The sequence below is a fragment of the Mirounga angustirostris genome, unplaced genomic scaffold, assembly GCF_029215605.1.
Source record: "Mirounga angustirostris isolate CCGP_5_RB_7025 unplaced genomic scaffold, mMirAng1.0.hap1 SCAF_2, whole genome shotgun sequence".
NCBI classification, from domain to species: Eukaryota; Metazoa; Chordata; class Mammalia; order Carnivora; family Phocidae; genus Mirounga; species Mirounga angustirostris.
The window spans coordinates 158350221-158368890 of NW_026991710.1; positions in this window are offsets into that span (position 1 = coordinate 158350221).

The window sequence follows — 18670 nt, forward strand, 5'->3', positions numbered from 1 at the left end:
CTTTTGTTTAGCTCAGCTCGCCTTTACTTGCCAGATGGGATGCTGCCAGATTCATTAATTGTTGACTACAGCCAAATTACATCTTCAAATATTCTCGGATGAATTTTATTTTTTTAACAGATTTGGTGGCAGTTGTCAGATCCAAAGTATACTTCTGATGGCATTCGGGGCCAATGAGTAACAGATGTGGCGCCTTGCGAGCTCTTCTGAGTACATGGCTCCAGGGCCCTTGGTGAGTCCTACCGACATCATCAGCTTTCCAGTCCAGGGTTAGCAGGTCAGTATAGACTGACAAGAACCTCTAACTGAGCACCAATCCTTAACATGTGGAGAACAAAGGCAAAAGGAAATGTAGATAAAATTAAATTTCCTTACAACTTGCAGCCCACTGACAAATATTTGAGACAGGCAGAGTATGACATTCCTCCAAGAACTACTAACTTTTTTTATTATTATTATTTATTTGAGAGGGAGAGCGCATGAGAGAGAGCAGGAGGAAAGGGAGAAACAGACTCCCCGCGGAACAGGGAGCCCGACGTGGGGCTCGATCCCAGGACCCCGGGATCATGACCTGAGCCGAAGGCAGACACTTAACCGACTGAACCACCCAGGAGCCCTCCAACTGTCTTAATGCTTTGCTAGAGGCAAAAAACAACTTTAGCTTGACAATAGCCAGGTCTTGAGGATCCTGTAAGTCTTCTTTAACATACGAAAATCCAGGGAAGCCTGCTTCTCCCTCTGCTTGTGCTCTCCTCTCTGACAAATAAATAAAATCTTAAAAAAAAAAAAAAAGGAAAGAAAGAAAAGAAAATCCATTTGAAAGGGTACCCGAGTAGCTCAGTTAAGTTGTCTGACTCTCTCTTTTCTTTTTTCTTTTTCATTATGTTCAGTTAGCCAACATATAGTACATCATGTTTTTGTTGTAGTGATTTCGGCTCAACTTTTGATTTCAGCTCAGGTCATGATCTCAGGATTGTGGGATGAGTCCTGAGCCCTGCATTGGGTTCCTTGCGCGGCGAGGAGTCGGCTTGATTCTCCCTCTGCCTCTGCCCCTCCTCCCACCCCCTCCACATGTGTGTGCGCGCGCTCTCTCTCTCAAATCTTAGGAAAGAAAAAAAAGAAAAGGAAAGGAAAGGAAAGGAAAGAAAAGAAAAGAAAATCCTTTTGGAAACTTCCTTTATCTCTGCCCCTCCCAACTTAAAAGCATATAATCAATTGCTCCTCACAATCCCAAGGCAGCTCTTTCTGCCCACAGGTCCCCATGCTTTAATAATTCCAACTTTTTTGCTCCAAAAATGTCTCAAGAATTCTTTCCTCACCATTTGCTCCCAGGCCCCACCTCACATCAAATCACATCACTTAGCCCTTGGTTCAGCTGGCAATTCCACGTTGGAATCCCCAGTTCCCACCTGTAGTTTGCTGGCTTAGTCCTTTCCCCTTTTCCAGTCCCCGGTCTCCATAATGCAGTCTGCCGGCCTAGTCCAGGTTAGGCATTGCTGGTGGTACGCATGGCTTCTCTTGGCCAGGCCATAATGACATCTTGGTTATTGCTGATCTGTTAACGTACACATTTGTTTGTCTTGTTTTATGTAAACAAAGTCTTAGCTACTGGGATCCTTAAAATCCAAAGAATCAGGTGCACCATCTTCCAGCACACTTGCTTATTTCACGTCTAAAAACTACGGTGCCAGGAGCTGTGAATATCTACGGAAGCGGCAAAATTTTACTAAAAACAACCTAGAATTACAATGGCCATGATGGGGAATATTCCAATGAGATAAGATCATTTAAGAAGTGCACCTGAAAGCAAGGGTTCCCAAATCAAACTGTTTTAACTGGCAAGCAGAAACTTCCAAAAAATTTTAAAAATTGCAAAATAGTTTCATTGACAGATTCACTGCAAAACGCTAAAGAAAAATTAATGTAAAAGGTGCCTAAAACAAGACTAAACAATGATGTAATTCCTACTGCTCCCCTCTTTCCTCCTTTGAGAACTCATTCTACTAATCCTGAGTTGTTTTTCCACTAAAAAGACTACACAGCCATAAGCAAAAGTCTGCCAAGTTAATGGTCTTACAGACACCCTCATATCTACCTTGAAAGGAGGGCCCTCCTATGGGCCCCTGCCAGAGTTGATAAAACGGAGGCATTTTCTGATAAACTGCTACATTATTATACTCTTTAAGAGCCAAGAGGAACATCTGAGAGATACCAGCGCCTGCAGAGAGGGTCCTGGAAAAGTTGGTAGAAGCCAGTGAAGGGTGAAAGGCCCACCAGATTCAGTTCTGAATGTCTCTAGTGCCCAGGTGAGAGAGAAAAATAGTTTCACTTTGTCTCTTCCTTTCCAAATGCAAACTCATTGTTTATTGATCCTTTCTCTCCCAGGGCTAGCTCTGCCTTCTCGGGGTCTCATTTTGCATAACTGAAAGCTTGGCTTTTTCTGCCTACCAGAGAAAAGCAGGTTGTTGGTGCTTTCTTTTGGCGATCTTTGGAGTGACTCTGGATTTAGGGAAGGTAATATCCTTTGCACCCTCTTTGGGGACCCATCTTATACCCAAGGGGGGGGATGGTATTCAGTACTGCCAGAAATATTTAAAATTAAAACTATGTACCCAGAGGAAAAGAGGCAAATTGAAGATAATGTAGGTGGATATGCTGGGCCAACCTATGGTGTCATTCAAGTTATAACCCAATTCTCTGAGGAATTAAGAACAATTATCCTGATCTTTTTTTTTTTTTTTTAAGATTTTATTTACTTATTTGAGACAGAGAGAATGAGAGGGAGGAGGGTCAGAGGGAGAAGCAGACTCCCTGCCGAGCAGGGAGCCCGACACGGGACTCGATCCCGGGACTCCAGGATCATGACCTGAGCCGAAGGCAGCCGCTTAACCGACTGAGCCACCCAGGGGCCCACAATTATCCTGATCTTAAAAACCTTTGGCGGGGGTGTGGAGGGAAGAGCTAGGTAGGCGAGGGCGCGGGTGTGTGTGTGTGTGTGTGTGTGTGTGTGCGCTTTAAAGGCAATGCAAAATTCACCTATCCTTTACCAATCCCAAAAGTTCCCTTTATCTCAAAAAAAGACTTGTAAATTATTGACCTTAGTTACATTTTTTCTCTGTCCCTTAAAGTTGTACATCTTCTCATTCCTTTGAAATGTAAACACAGCCCACAATCACTTGAGACTTACTGGGTGGGGGGGGGGGCCTTTAAAATACAAAGTGCTTAAAAGGGCTCTTGTGTCCAAAGTCTAGCACAACCTCAAGTTAAGTCCAAGAACAAAATACAAATCTTAAAAATCTTCTCCACAAATATTAGACATTATGCATCTGTGTGTTTGTGTGTACGTCTATATATATATGTTGTAAATGTGAGATATTTTTCTACCTCCAGATGGTATTGCTAAAATTAATTCGTAAAACAGCTCTGTTTAGCTGGTTTGAAGGCAAGCGCTTGTAAGGACTGGGCATTCTAAAACCCTCAGAAAGACAGAAACTAAGCCAAATGGTTTTCCAGTTCACACGATCTGGGAAAATATCCAATATAAAAGCTAGTTGAGGGTTGATGGTTTAATTAAAACAGACATATCTTTAGAGTTATCAACATCAAATATAAGACTTTTATTCTAGGGGCGCCTGGGTGGCTCAGTTGTTAAGCGTCTGCCTTCGGCTCAGGTTTTGGTCCCAGGGTGCTGGGATCGAGCCCTGCGTCAGGCTCCCTGCTCAGCTGGAAGCCTGCTTCTCCCTCTCCCACTCCCCCTGCTTGTGTTCCCTCTCTCGCTGTGTCTCTCTCTGTCAAATAAATAAATGAAATCTTTAAAAAAAGACTTTTATTCTACATGAGTTTACCCAGCCAAATGAATTCATATTATGTCTTAAAAGATCTATCAACAAAAAAAGTAAGAGCTTAGGATAATGACTAACTTTGGCTAATGTTTAATGAAGTCCATATAGGTAATCTAAACATAGTTGTTAAGAACAAGTAAATTAAATAAATGTAAACAAGATAAAAAGTTTATTTAAACTTTTCGACAATATTTAGATCTACTTAAATTGTTTTCCCAAATCTTTCTGGTAACCTAAAGCCTTAAAGTTTTGCTAAGTGAGGTTAAATTATGAGTTAAGTTAAATTCATTAAATGTCTAGGTCATTTCCAAATAAGACAAAATACTAAAGCATTAAATACCGAACATAGGTTTGATGGAAGAAAGATACTGAGGTTCAAAGCCAATTGCCAAGAAAGAATTCTGGTACAAAAAGGTGGTTTTATTAAAGCACGGGGACAGGACCCGTCGGCAGAAAGAGCTGTTGCACTGGGGTCTTGAGGAGTGGTCCATTATATACTTTCAAGGTGGGAGGGGGTTAGGCGTAGGTCTCTGTGGAATTTTGGAAGCAAGATTTCCAGGACCTTTAGGGGGCTAACTATTGTTAGGAAAAGGTCATTTTTTTCTGTCTAATAAAACCTTTGGCATGAGACTCTTCAGATGTATATGTGGGTCATATGGTTGGGTAATGACTGCCAACATATACCTTGGGGGTAGAAATAAAAGAAGTTTCCAAAGGAATTTTTATATGTTAAAGTAGACTTATAGGATCCTGGGGGGTCGGGGTAATGTTAAGCTAAGACTGCCTTTTGCCCTTAGGAAAGTATTAACATTGAGGCAGCTGAGTTCCTAGAGGAATGTCCTCTACCTGTTTCAAGAACTTGTGAATGGGCTGTAAATAGTAAGGAAATTTAATTTTTCTTTTGCCTTTGTTTCCCACATCAAGGTTTATCTACTGTTGGCTTCCCATTATAGAAAACTAAAAGATATCTGAATGTGTTAATGCTATATTGGAAAATTTAAAAAGGCATACGCTTCTAGAAATTATAGAATATATTTATAAATTTACAAATCTAAAATGCTGGTATAACAGTCCATAATTAGTTACTACTTACTTTTCACTAAAAATTAAGATTTCTAAGAGTTAAGAATTCTAATTAGTGTATTTAAGACTACTGGAAATAATAAGGGAAACAACTATATGCAAGGAAAGTAAGATGTATGTTTTTGGTAAGAAAAGATATGAGAAATAAAAACACATTCTTGTTGAGGAAAAGAAAGTAATTTGGTCCTAAAGTGAGGCTGGTTATTTAAAGAGGAAGAACTTAGGACAAAATCTAAATGTTAAAAAAAAAAAAAGTGTAGAAGGTTTGTGGAGAAAGAGTCTTTGGAAAGAAATTTCAATATGTCACTGGTTTTTATGCAAAGGTAGTAGCAGGATCTATGAAGACTGTGGCATATGTGGAAAAGTCCGTTCTGCTTCTGCTAAAATGGCCCCCCATGGCCAGACCTTTGCCATAACATGGGAATGGTCTGCTCCTGAGTCAGAGAAATTAAGGTGGGTAAACAATGGCTATAAATTAGACGGACAGTCAGGGTATGAGAACCCAAGATGGCCCCTTGGTTCTTCCCGGCTCCCCGACAATCTCCATTTTTTGGATTTCGCATTCCTTCACTCTCCATAGTGCATTTAAGATGATTCAAACTATGAGCAGACATTCGTTGGGAAGACTTCTATAAAAGAGCAAAAACCGTCTACCAGCAATGTCTGACTTGTCAGGTCCATAATTCTGAAAAAACAAACAAACAAACAAACAAACAAAAAACCAGAGACCTCAGACCTCCTCCCTCTGAACCCTTTAAACACCTACGGCTGGGGGGCACCCTTGTGGCTTAGTTGGTTAAGTGGCTGCCTTCAGCTCAGGTCATGATCCCAGGGTCCCTACTCAGTGGGGAGTCTGCTTCTCCCTCTCCCTCTGCCCCTCCACTCATGCTCTCATTTTCTCAAATGAATAAATTAAAAATAAATAAACAAACAAACAAACAAACACCTACAGCTGGACTTCACTCAACTGCCAGTTAGTGTAGATTATTATTTTTTTTTTGAGAGAGAGAGTGAGCATGTGTGAGGAAAATGGGGGGGTGAGGCCGGGGGATGGGGGGTAAGGGGAGAGGGGGAGAGAGAATCTTGGGCGTGGAACTCGATCCCACAATCCTGAGATCATGACCTGAGCTGAAATCAAGAGTCAGACACTCGGCCGTCTGAGCCACCCAGGTACCCTTGGTATACATTATTGAAAGAGGACTCTGACTACCTCCATATTGACCTCAAACTTTCTAATTGATTAAGTTCTTCTGTCCAGCTTATCTCATAACTCGGGCAAATGACCCTGAGGGCCCTGATCCCCTGATGGAAACCAAGACTACCCCTCAAGCAATGACTGCCCTAAGCCAGAAAGACCCCATGTGCCTGACCCCAAGACAATGATGCACTTGGGTCTTTACTGCCCACCAGCACGTACCCAACAACATTTCTCAGGTATTTTCCTTACGTAAACCTGAAAGTATTTTCAGCACTTGGAAGAGTCTTCGAGACACTAATCTGCTGTCGTCCCAGTGTTGGCCTTACTGAAATAAATCCCTTTCTTGTTTCACCACCACTCACTTCCTTGCCTTTAGATTCTGTCAGTGGCAAGTGGCCAAACCTGGTCTGTTTGGGACCCCTGGAGCCAGGTGCTCTTGCACCCCTGTACCCCAGCTACATTATCAGTATGTACTCGTTACTGTGTGTTTTCTAGATTGGCTAAAGCTTTCCCCTGCAGTAAGGCCAATGCTCCCACATAGCAAAAAAACTGTTAAAAGGCGCATTTCCCATTTGGCGTATACCCCCATCATCTCCAGTGACTGAGGCACCCACTTCACTGGACAAATGGTATGAGTTTCAACAAAAAACTTTGCAAACTTCTTGGGATTCTATTAGTATACAACCTTCTGCAAATCCCCTGTTGTCTCACGCTAGTATGACCTGCTACTGAAAGTCTCTAATATTATGTTCAAGTCCATTATCAACAAGTTCCAAGGATCCTTCTGGTCACACTTTAGAGTGTGGTGACTGAGTATTCTGAAAAATGTCAAAGAAGAAAACTGCCCGTGAGCCCCATTGGAAAGGACTTTACCTAAAGTACTCCTGATCACTAACACTGCTGATGTGGGGCTGCAAGCGAATGGTCAAGAAAGAATTCTTGGGATGTCTGGGTGGCTCAGTCGGTTAAGCGTCTGCCTTCGCTCAGGTCATGATCTCAGGGTCCTGGGATCAAGCCCTTCCTGGGGCTCGCTGCTCAGCAAAGAGTCTGTTTCTCCCTCTTCCTCTTCCCCCTGCTCGTGCTCTCTCTTTCTCTCTCTCAAATAAATAAATGAAATCTTTAAAAAAGAAAAAGAATTCTTGAGATGTTTTCAGTGCAAAAAGGTACTTTTATTATAGCATGGGGACAGACCCGTGGGCAGAAAGAACTGCCCTGGGATTGTGAGGTGCAACTGATTATATACTTTTTAGTTAGTGGGGGTTAGGGATGGCGTAAGTCTCTAAGGAATTTGGAAGCAAGGTTCCCAGGACCTTGAGGGGCTTGCTGCTATTCAGATAAGGTTATTTACTACTGTCTAGTAAAACAGTCATGAGACCCTTCAGATGTACGTCAGTGGGCCGTATGTTTGAAAGATGATTGCTAACATATATCTTGGTTGGGGGAATGATTACCAGAGGAAAGCAACACTAACAAGAGCAAAGCTACAGTAGTAAAATATTAAAGGAAGTCCTTGAGGGAGCTGTAGGAGTGTTACAATCTCTGTGTCTCAGGGATTTATCTTCAAGTTGTAAGATTTAATTTTAGCTACGTTTCTCTTGCCTATGTTCTCATCACTGCCATAAAGTTAAAAGGTATTAAGCCTTGGGTACACATCACACAGCTAAAAAAGTTTCCACTGGATACCTAGTCCTGTACAGATGGTGGGAGACCTCTGAATCAAATTGACGTAGCTGACGTCCAGGAATACGGCTTCCACCCAAGATGACAGATCACACTTCATACTTTAAACATGAAACCCGTATCTTCCCTTTCCTTTTCTCTGGCATTGGCCTGGAAAGATAACACCCTTATTTCTAGCTCCCAGGCCACTACTAAGGGGGGTAACCTCTGGGATTTAAAATAATCCTTGGGCGCCTGGGTGGCTCAGTTGGTTAAGCGACTGCCTTCAGCTCAGGTCATGATCCCAGGGTCCTGGGATCAAGTCCCGCATCAGGCTCCCTGCTCTGCGGGGAGCCTGCTTCTCCCTCTCCCACTCCACCTGCTTGTGTTCCCTCTCTCGCTGTGTCTCTCTCTGTCAAATAAATAAATAAAATCTTTAAAAAAATAAAAAATTAAAAAAAATAAAATAATCCTTTAGGGGCACCTCAGTGGCTCAGTCGGTTAAGCATCTGCCTTCGGCTCAGGTCATGATCCTGGAGTCCTGGGATCCAGCCGAGCACCGGGCTCCCTGCTCAGCGGGGAGTCTGCTTCTCCCTCTGCCCTCCACCCCACTCATGCTCTCTCTCTCTCTTTCTCTCAAATAAATAAATAAAATCTTTTAAAAAATAATCTTTTATTTCAGGTTAAAAGAAAAATCTGTGTCTCTAACTTTTCACAAGCAAAATAAGACATCTCATTGGTCAACACCTCAGACTTTAGAAAAGACCTAGCTTTCATGATTTAGGATTCGCTCCTTTTGGCAGCTCCCTACTTCCTTGGTTAGGGATAAATGTGAACGAGGCTAACTTCTTAATTCTTAAAATTATTGCAGAATCTGCTGCTAAAGCAATAGCTACCCAGCAAAGATCCTTAGATTCTCTGGCCTAAGTTGTTCTGGATGATAGGCTAAACCCTTGGCTCCCTTTTAGCTGAGCAGGGAGTTATCTGTGCTGTAACCAACACCATCTGCTGGACCTGAATTAGCACTTCCTGGGGAAATTGAAACAAGCCATTTGACTTAGAACGAGGACTCCTTCCTTGGGGTCTTTCTTTGACTTATTTGATTTTGATTGCTTTGGGTCTTGGGGATCATGGCTTCAAAGTGCACTCCAAATATTGGGAATTAGCCTGCTTATCGTAATCACAATAATCTCCCTGGTGTGTTGTATTTTCTCAAAAGCTTTAAATGCATGTTCATAGCCACTAACCGCCAAGAAAATTATTTCCTTGAGAAGGGAGTGTCAGAAAAGGAACAAAGGGATGGCTGACCTAAAGAATGTAAACTTAAAGTCATAATCTGTAGGTATCACAGAGATAAAACAAAATTCATCATGACCTGTGGGTACCACACAAAGGAACAACAAAAGCTATGAGAACTTCAAGGCAGTAGCTGAGAGTGGTGCTAAACACCTTAAATTTTGATCGCATCTCTCGGTTAAGCTGAGAGTCTGATCAAAAGGGAGGAACTGTTAAAAAGAAAACCATACACCCAAAATGGCATTGCTTAAGTTAAGGGCCCAAGTCAGTAAACCAAGACTTAATACCTAACCTAACTGCAGTTTCAACCCCCCAGGAATGTCACCTTTAACCAGTTAACATGGAATTTCCTGGTCAATGCTAGGAAATTTACTGCTAGACCCCGTCCACTCCCCTTAGGAGGGCAACCTTGCCTATACAATGCATTCCTTGCTAATAAATTCCTTTCTTCTTCTTTTTTATGCCCTCTTTCTGCCTTTATATTTTTTAATAAGTAAACTCTGTGCACAACAGGGGGCTCAAACTTAGGACCCCAAGACCAGGAGTCGCATGCTCTACCAACCGAGCCAGCCAGGCACCCCTCTTTCAATCTTTAAAAACCTTCCCTTTGTTTAGTTCAGCAGAACTCCCCTCTACTTGCTAGATGGAATGCTGTCTGATTCACGAATCATTTAATAAAGCCAATTAGATCTTCACATTTACTTGGTTGAATTCTCTTTTTTAACTCGGTAGCTTTGCTTTTTCATCTGGTAAAGATTCATACTAAAGTGTATGTGGAGAAAATGGTATGATGTCTTAGAATTTTTATTTTTTTTTAAAGATTTTATTTATTTATTTGTCAAAGAGAGAGAGAGAGAGAGACAGAGAGGGCACACCAGCAGAAGCAGGGGCAGAGGCAGAGGGAGAAGCAGGCTCCCCACCCTGGGCTCATGACCTGAGCTGAAGGCAGACGCTTAACGACTGAGCCACCCAGGCGCCCCTGCCTTACAATCTTTAAATATGTTGGGAAGAAAATAAGTGAGAAATTATAGATAAAACAAGACTGACAAAGTGTTGGTTGTTACTGAAACTGGGTGATGCGTACATTATTTCCCCTAATATTATGTATAATTAAAACTTTCCACAATAAGAAGTTGATTTCTTCAAACCAAATGAAAGTTCTTGAAAATAATAAAAAGATGGGCAAGGATGGCATTCACTTTGTAGCTAGAACATCTTTAAGTTCTTGAGTGGGAAAAGACAGAGATAAGGAAGAATTTTAGAATTTGTTAGAAAGAAAGTATATAGTTAAATCAATATGCTAAAAATTTGAGGGTACCCATTGAAAGGGCAGAAATATAATCTATAGCTTCCAAATCATCATAGAAAAATAATAATGATATAAAAACTTTATCCAACATAGAGTACAAATGAAAAAAAGTCAGTAAAGGATGGCAAATGGAAAATTGTATCTCTTTTACTTTACTGAAGATATGAAGCAAAACAAAAAGGAAAAAAAAAGACGGGGGAAAAATGTATAATTAAAAAAGAAAGATGATCATGTGATCCAGCCCAGCCCAGCCTTGGAAGTGAATCTGCAACAGACTAGAGATGTTTGTCTAAGAACTACTTAAAAATTATGAATTTTTAATGAAAATCCAGATTCTCATTTGCTTAATTCTTTAAAATGTCCTTACATTCTTTATTAGTCAATATTTGACTATGTAGATCTTAGTATTTATTTTTAATCTGCAGTCTATCAGCAAAACACTGAAGAGGGACACAGAGACAAAGAGGTCAAGAAAAGCATGCGACAGTTCATACCCCTACAAGCACTCCTTAAAACAAACCAGGGGCGCCTGGGCGGCTCAGTCGTTAAGCGTCTGGCTCTTGGTTTCGGTTCAGGCCATGATCTCAGGGTCATGGGATCAGGCCCCACATCAACCCCACAAGGGCCCTACACTGGCCCCATATTGGGCTCCACTCAGCGCAGATGCTGGAGATTCTTTACCCCTCACTCTCCCTCTGCCCCCTGCTCTCTCTCTCACTCAAATAAATAAATAAATAAATAAATAAATAAATAAAATCTTAAAAAAAAGTGCACACTCTACTTGGCATATCTGTTAGGACATCCAACACCATCACCCAGCAGCAAGAAAGAATTCCACAAGTGAACAAAGGAAACATGAGGTCCCAGGATGGCCCTGGAGACAATAAGGCTTTCACAGGGTCTGAGAGCTTGCTTACACGTGTCGAACTGGAGGCTCTATGCCAGGCACCCTCGGTGTCCTTCACATAATTCAACTCATTTCATCCTCACAACAATGTTAGGTGGTAGTACTATCATCCTTCCCATTTTATAGATGTAAACATTAAAATACAGAGAAGTTAAGTGATTTGCCCAAGGTCACACAGCACCCAAACCCCATGGTCTCTGGCTCCAGAAGCCCCAGTTTAACGCCCCTGGGAAGGATGGGAGGCAAGAGAGTGCGAATGAAGGATACCTGCGCTCCTCCGAGGGCTCAGTGGCTCCTACAACTCCCTCAGGCCTCTGCCCACAGCTCCATAGCCATTTTTCTCATCTCCAGCACCTAGCCTGGCCCCCGCCATGCTTTCAAACCAATCTTTCTAGTGCTTTCTGAATAGAAACATCAAGCTTCAGATAAGAGAAGGATAAAGCATGCTGCCTGCTTCCAAGGGCTTTTTGTCTGGGCAAGAGACAAGGCACTAAGCCGTTTCTAGAGTCCGTTAACAAACTAGGTCCTGAGCCCAAACAGGCAGATGGCAAACAGGAGAATTGGGCTGGGGTATGGCAGGTGAGTTCCGGGTGGTGACCGCTAGCTTCACAGACGTGCACCCTTGGAGCACTTGAACTCAAAGCCGCCAGCAGCAGTCCTAGTTTCACTCTGTCTTGGGCCCCAAGCCCAGTTCCACCTGGGCTCCTCCTCATCACTCAGTCTCCTTCTGGGTCAGCGTGCCTGCCACGGGGAGAAGTAGGGGGTCTGGGATACAGGGAAGGCCCTCCCAAAGCCACCAAGCCTCCTGCAGTCCGGGCACAGCCCTTGGCAATCTCCACCCACCGGGAAAGAGTTAAAACCCCAGGCTTTCTCAACACTAGCGCCCCTCACTTCAGTGCCGGCTGCCTGGACTGAGGGCTGCTGCAACCTAGCCAGAGGCCCCAGAAACCCAAGTGGCCGGAGTATTCCCAAGAGCAACCTTGTCCCCTTCTCACTATGGGCAGCTTTCTACCAGGCTCACCGACCCCAGCAGGGAAGGGAGCAGGCCAGCAGGGCAGACACCTGCTCAGGGCCAGGAGGCCTGATGTGTGGTTAAGACAGATTTCACCAACAATGGCCCGGCCCTGAAAGATTCTGCAAAGGCACATGTCTTGCCTTACATCATACTTCCAGGTAATGATGGAGCCCGAGCTCGGATGCCTTGTGTCCACGCCGGCCCATCCCTGTACACATAGGAAGGCAGCCCACAGTTGCCCGGACTGAGAATGAGAGTAGCTGCAAACACCCACCCACCCCAGTGACAACCACCACGCATCTCTGCCCATGGAACAACAGAAGAGCCAGGCCCCAGCTGGGGCCACACATGTCTGTATTTTGTACAGAAAGAGGAAATCCCTACATCAACATAAGAAGGAAGCAAGTCCTAAGTAATTTATTAAAACAGCCAAAATATATATAGACATTCCATCCCCAAACTCCCCTTTATCCCATTATCCCAGCAGAGTGGTTACAATGGCACGAATTGGGGTCAATCTATATTGTATGGCTACTTGTTAGTTGTGTGATCTTGGGCAAAAGGCTTAACCATCTCTCCCTATTTAATAGTTTCTCTATCTGTGAAATGGGGATAATACTACTTTGGGCCTCGGTGAGTAATGGACACAGAACAATGAGAAGCTCACATAACGTGTCTACACAGTGTGTGGCACATAAAGACTAGCCAAGATGGGACCCCCCCACCCCCCACCCTGCAGCTCTCTGATGTGCCGGTGAGGTACTCTGGGAGCTCCAGCTCCTGAAGAGCCAGATCAAAGGCTTTCCTGACCTCCTCTGGCTATGGGCCCAGGGTCCAAGGCCACAAAATCACGGGTCTGGCTGCTATCCCTAGGTCATCTTTCCTTCACCATCCCAAATAATTTCTAGACAAAAGCAGAAGGGGCCATTCCATCCTGCCTGCCCAGCCTCTACCCCATAAGGGAGGGGAAGGATGTCACAATGTTAACTTAGTGGTCATGGGTCTTGGCTGAGCATAGGAATAAGCTGTCCCCACAGAACTTAGCTCTGGGGGCCCTCAGCCTGCTCCCTGCTTGGCATTGGGAAAAGTTAATCCACATACAGAGCTGGCCTCAGAAATGTGACTTCCGCCCACCTCTCAGGTCCTCTAAGTTTACCAGCTCTCCCTCTAAGACCTCCCGCCACAGCATCCCCAGGTACTGTGGTCCTCTTCTCTCACCTCAGAATTTCACTGCTTATAGATTCATCGCGTCATGTCCCCCCAGGAACTAGTTGGCCAACTAAACTGTACGCCAACGAGCAAATCGGGAATTACGGCTTAGCCAAGACTTCAAGACTAGTTTCTGCAGCTCCGTGCCTATGGGGGGAGGATGCCAGCAGGTGCATGAGAACCGTGCCCATTGGCCAGGGATAGACCTTAGGGCATTGGGCTGCCTTTAGTCCAGATGCCCCCAATACAAATACGAGTCATGGCACCGGGTTCCTGGCTTGTTCTTGGTCCCTCCCTCACAGGGGGACCTCAGTAAAGGGACTCCCCTTCTGAGCCTCATCTTGGAACTCTGGACTATAACACTGCTCCACTCTGAAGTTCTGAATCGAATGCCTACCCTCCAGTGGTTTTACCCCTAGGTCCACCCAATTGGCCTTCCCCCATCACCACTGCCGTCATCATCACTGCCACGACCACCGCTACCACGACTGCCACCACCGTCACCACCACCACGACTACAACTCTCATCATTACCCCCATCATCACCACCCCTACCACAATGACCATCATTACCGTCGTTACCACCGTCACCAGTCACCACCATCACCACTACAACTACCACCAACCACCAGCAACACTCTCATCACTATCACTACCACCATCACCCGCTACCAACTCTATCACCACCACCCAGTGGTGGGAAACTCAGTTGGCAGACTACACCCCAGCAGCAACGAAGGAAAGAGGCTGTTAGGCAAGAGCCAGCTAAGTTGTCTACCAACGCCTCAACTACCTGCTTCTCCACCCTGTCCGCTTACACACCCAGATCCTCCCCTTCAAGTCTTCCTGTCCACTTTCTCTGCCTTCAGTCATTTATCCTGTAGTGTAAATAGAACACAGTACATTGCCTCTCCAAAAAATATTTGCATGTAAAGCTTACATTTTAGCCATGGCATAAAAGACTTTGACTCCCTTCAAGGATGTGAGGAATTAGAAAAGATCTTTTTGATCAAGGGCTATACGCCTTGTCCAGCAAGACTTTGGGATGAGGACTGCCTTGATGTCATGTAATGAGAACTAGTTACAGTGAGGAAAGAGGAAACCCAGAGAGAGTCTTGTGATTTAGAGTCCAGGAACATGATACCAAAATGCCCTGTAGATCCCACAGGGCATCCCTGACACTGCAGAGGTGACCATAACTTGAGACTCTCAATTCCTCAGCCTCTAGCCTCCCAGACCCTGCATGCCAGTTCCACGGCTCACCTTATAACATCCTGCTTCAGCCATTTGCTCAGCGCATTTGGGAGTGCAGGAGGTGAACTTCTCCAGGAACAGTGCTCTCTTAACTGAGGCCCAGGCTCACTGTCTCCTTGAGGTAGGGCATGTCCCTGCAGTCGGAGAGCAGCTCATCACTGAAGATGACCATCTCCAGCACAGCTGAGAGGACCTGGGCAGCAGCAACAGCCCCGGGGTGAGACAAACACCTGGTGGGACTCCCTGTTAAACACATACACCACAGGACAGGGCTGAGTTAGCCCAGCCACACCACCCAAAGATGCTGAAGGAGTCTCCCCAACAAGCAGGGCAGGACATCAGGCAGCTGAGGAGGAAGGGGAGCCGGCAGCACACGAGGACTCCAAGGGGATAAACAAGGTCTTTAGCACCTGGGGTAGACGGGACAGGTGCTGATAGGGTCCCCATGCCCCACGCCCTCACAGCCCGGTGCACTCACCAGCTGCCGCACAGAGCGACAGGTGAGGCGGTAAATGTGACTACAGGTCACCTGTATAACTAGCACAGGGACAGTGCAGCTGGATAGGGATGAAGGAGACAAGAACTGACAGCAGCCGGGCTAACGCAATGTCACTAGAGAAGCCCTGGAGGTTTCGGGCTGCTGGTGGTAGAAGGCGCTAGCCATGGCCAGATAGTGCTTCAGGCGGATGAGGCACAGGTGTAGGATGGAGGCAGTGAAACACATGGTGTCAAAGACGACCCAGATGCCACGGAAGCCCCCAAAGGGCTAGTAGTCAGCTGCCTGGGCTGCCACTTTCGAAGGTATCACCAGCAAAGCCACCAGATGGTCCAAGATGACCAGAAGGAAAATGAGAACACTGGTGACTTTGGGACGCAGGTGGTAAAAGTTCAGGGTGGCAGCACACATAAGGAGTATTTCTCAGCAAAATGCAAGCAATGAAGACCCACAGGCGCCCTCCTCACCTCCCTGCCTCACCCCTGCCCTCTGCTGGACCCGGGAACCTCTGGCACCTGCATGAAGACTTAATTGCTGGGAGTTCTAGAGACTCTGGAACAGGGCTGAAATGAGAGGCAAGGGTCAAGTAGTGAGGCCAGGACAAACGCACCAGCCTTCTACCGAAAATCAGCCAAATACCCCCCGGCTTCCTGCGGGGGTCTTTCTCCCTGCGCTGAAGCGGTGTCCCGGGCAGGATCCCGCCACTGGAAGAGGGGACGGGTTCCTACATAGGGCAAAGATTGGATGTCCCAGACTTTATCTTGTGAAGGGAGCGGGGAGGTTTCGGTCAGGGGCTCCCGGGCTCCTCCCAGCGTCGGAAGAGCGCGACAGGCCACAAACAGGGACTGAGGGCCCAGTGTCTGTGCCGGTGGACGGACGTGAAGACGCGAAGATCTGGACGCAAGAAACCGGCTGGAGAGGAAAGCGTTATCTGGGATGCATGGAGGCAGGGACCGAGCCAGGGGGCGCAGAGATCCCTTACGCGAGCGGACTCGGCGGTCTCCCCGGACTTTATCGCCCGACGGCTCTCCGCGCCCGGCACCTTGCGCTCCTGGCTCCGAAGCTCTGCGGCCCGGCGTCCACCCGCCGGCTTCCCCGGAGCACAGTGGTCCCTCTCACCTCCTTCCCCCGGGGCGCCCACTCTTTGCTCCCAGAGCCCCGAGCTCCGCTCCCTGCCTGCGTCAAGACGGTCCCAGGAAAAGCGCCAGCCAAGGGCTTGACCAGGTTCTCCCCGACGACCAGCTGCGCGCGGGGCAGCTCACTGCGAGCCCGCGCCCCGCCCCCTCCGAGCCTCGCCCCCGGAGCCCCCTCCCTCCGAGCCCCGCCCCGGAGCCCCGCCCCCTCCGAGCCCCGCCCCGGAGTCCCGCCCCCAGAGTCCCGCCCCCTCCGAGCCTCACGTCCTACAGAGGCAGCTGGGGCGGGCAGCACCGACTTTCAAGATTCCTGAACCGCATCCCTGGAGCCTTTCCTTCTAGAAGGGTCTCCTTTTCCTTCGGCAGCCCCTTGCTGGACTTGGAGGGACTAGAAGAAATGTACTGTTGCCACAGTGGTATTTGTGAGGTGACGGAGGCATCTGTGGGGTCTGCCGCCAGAGAATCCAGTGGCAGAGAATTAGAACTATGCAAGAAGGACTCTCACCTCAGCTCCTGTCATCCTCTCACTAGTGGCCAGGATGATGCCTTCCCTTCGCTGCTAATCCTGGAAACTGGTAAAGACAGCTTAGATTTGGATCCATCTTAAAAAGGACCTCCCCCCACCCCCTCACTCCACCACACGCCCCAAGCTCTAGCAAGTGCTTATGGTAAATAGAAAACAAAAACAAATTCAGTTCTGGTTTCTGGGATTTTTCTCTTCTAGTGCTCTCATAACCAAAGGAACTTACTCCTATGAAAGCTGAAGAAAAGCTGCAGTCGGTTTACAAAAATCAAGACTGTATGTGTTTGAGTTTCATAAATGGGTAAGATGATCAGGGTGAGAGCCAACCTTTACCTTAGTTGGGATAAGAACAGAAGAAGAGAGGAAAAGTAAAAGAGAAATGCAAAAATTGGATTTACCTAGCTGAAACCTCTTTCCATCATTAAAAGGGGTTCTACACCCAATTTCCACTGTGCAGGGGTTGGGAGAAGGTTCCTCACACCATCAAGCAATTCTTGGCCACCAGCTGGGTGTCCTACAATTCAACTCAATTCTGACCCTACCTACCCGGAGGCAGCATCAGATTCCATAGGTTAAAAGCTCAGTCCAGCAAGAGTGACCTCCCTTATCCGCCACCCTGCTTCAGTTGCAATCACAAGTCCGGGTTGTCACCTGTCATTCTAAATCCGAGGTTTCCATGATACCCTTCTTGGATTTGATTAATTTGCTAGGGCAGCTCACAGAACCCAGGAAACCCTTTTACTCATTACATTATTGGTTTATTCCAAAGGATAGTAAAGGACACAAATCAACAGTTAGATGAGGAGACACATAGGGTAAGATCCTGAACAAAGGAGCTCTAGCCTCGTGGCATTTAGGGCCCAGCATGGTGACATGTGGAAGCATTCTGGCTCCCTAACCTGCAAGCTCTCTGAACCCTATCCTTTTGGGCTTTTATGGAGGCTTCATTACTTAGGCGTGATTGATTAAACCATTGGCCATTGGTGATTGTACTCAGTCTTCAGGTCTACTCCCTTCTCTAGAGGTTGGGGGGTGAGGGTGTAGGGACTGAAAGTTTCAACCCTCTAATCACAAGGTTGGTTCCTCTGGCATCCAGCCCCCATCCTTAGGTGTTTTCCAAAAGTCATCTCATTCACATAAACTCAGGTGTGGTTGAAAGGGGCTGGTTAAGAATATCAACAACCCTTTCTACTCTCATCACTTAGGAAATTTCAAGGGTTTTAGGATCTCTGTGCCAAAAACAGGATGAAGACCGACTATGTATGTCTTCTTGTACATCACAATATCCCAATCATCCACTGGTAAACTTGGACAAATTATTGATCTTTTCTAAGCCTCCATTAACTCCTTTGTGAAATGATAGTTCCTGTCTCATTGGAGATTAAGTACATTCAAAGAGTTTAGCACAGCATGGTAGTCATGGAGATGCACTGCCCTGGCCTCTCTTCAAGGATTTGCTGCCCAGCTGCAGGGGGCGTGGTCAGCCACCAGCCAGCCAGCTTTTGACTCCTTCAGGGGCTGCGCCAGCTGCAGACAGCTGCCCAGCTGAGGTCACTCCCATTCCAGGGGAATCTGATAACTGAGGGAGAGGGGTGGTGATGGATAAAGGCCTGGCCATTTCTGCCAGACGTGGGACAGTAATGGGCAAACTCATTCTAGAATTTCCTGCCAGAGTGGCCAAGGCTTTGGGGGGCTTGCCTCGTGGATTGACTTCTTCCTCTCCCCAATCTTCTTCTTCCCTTTTCC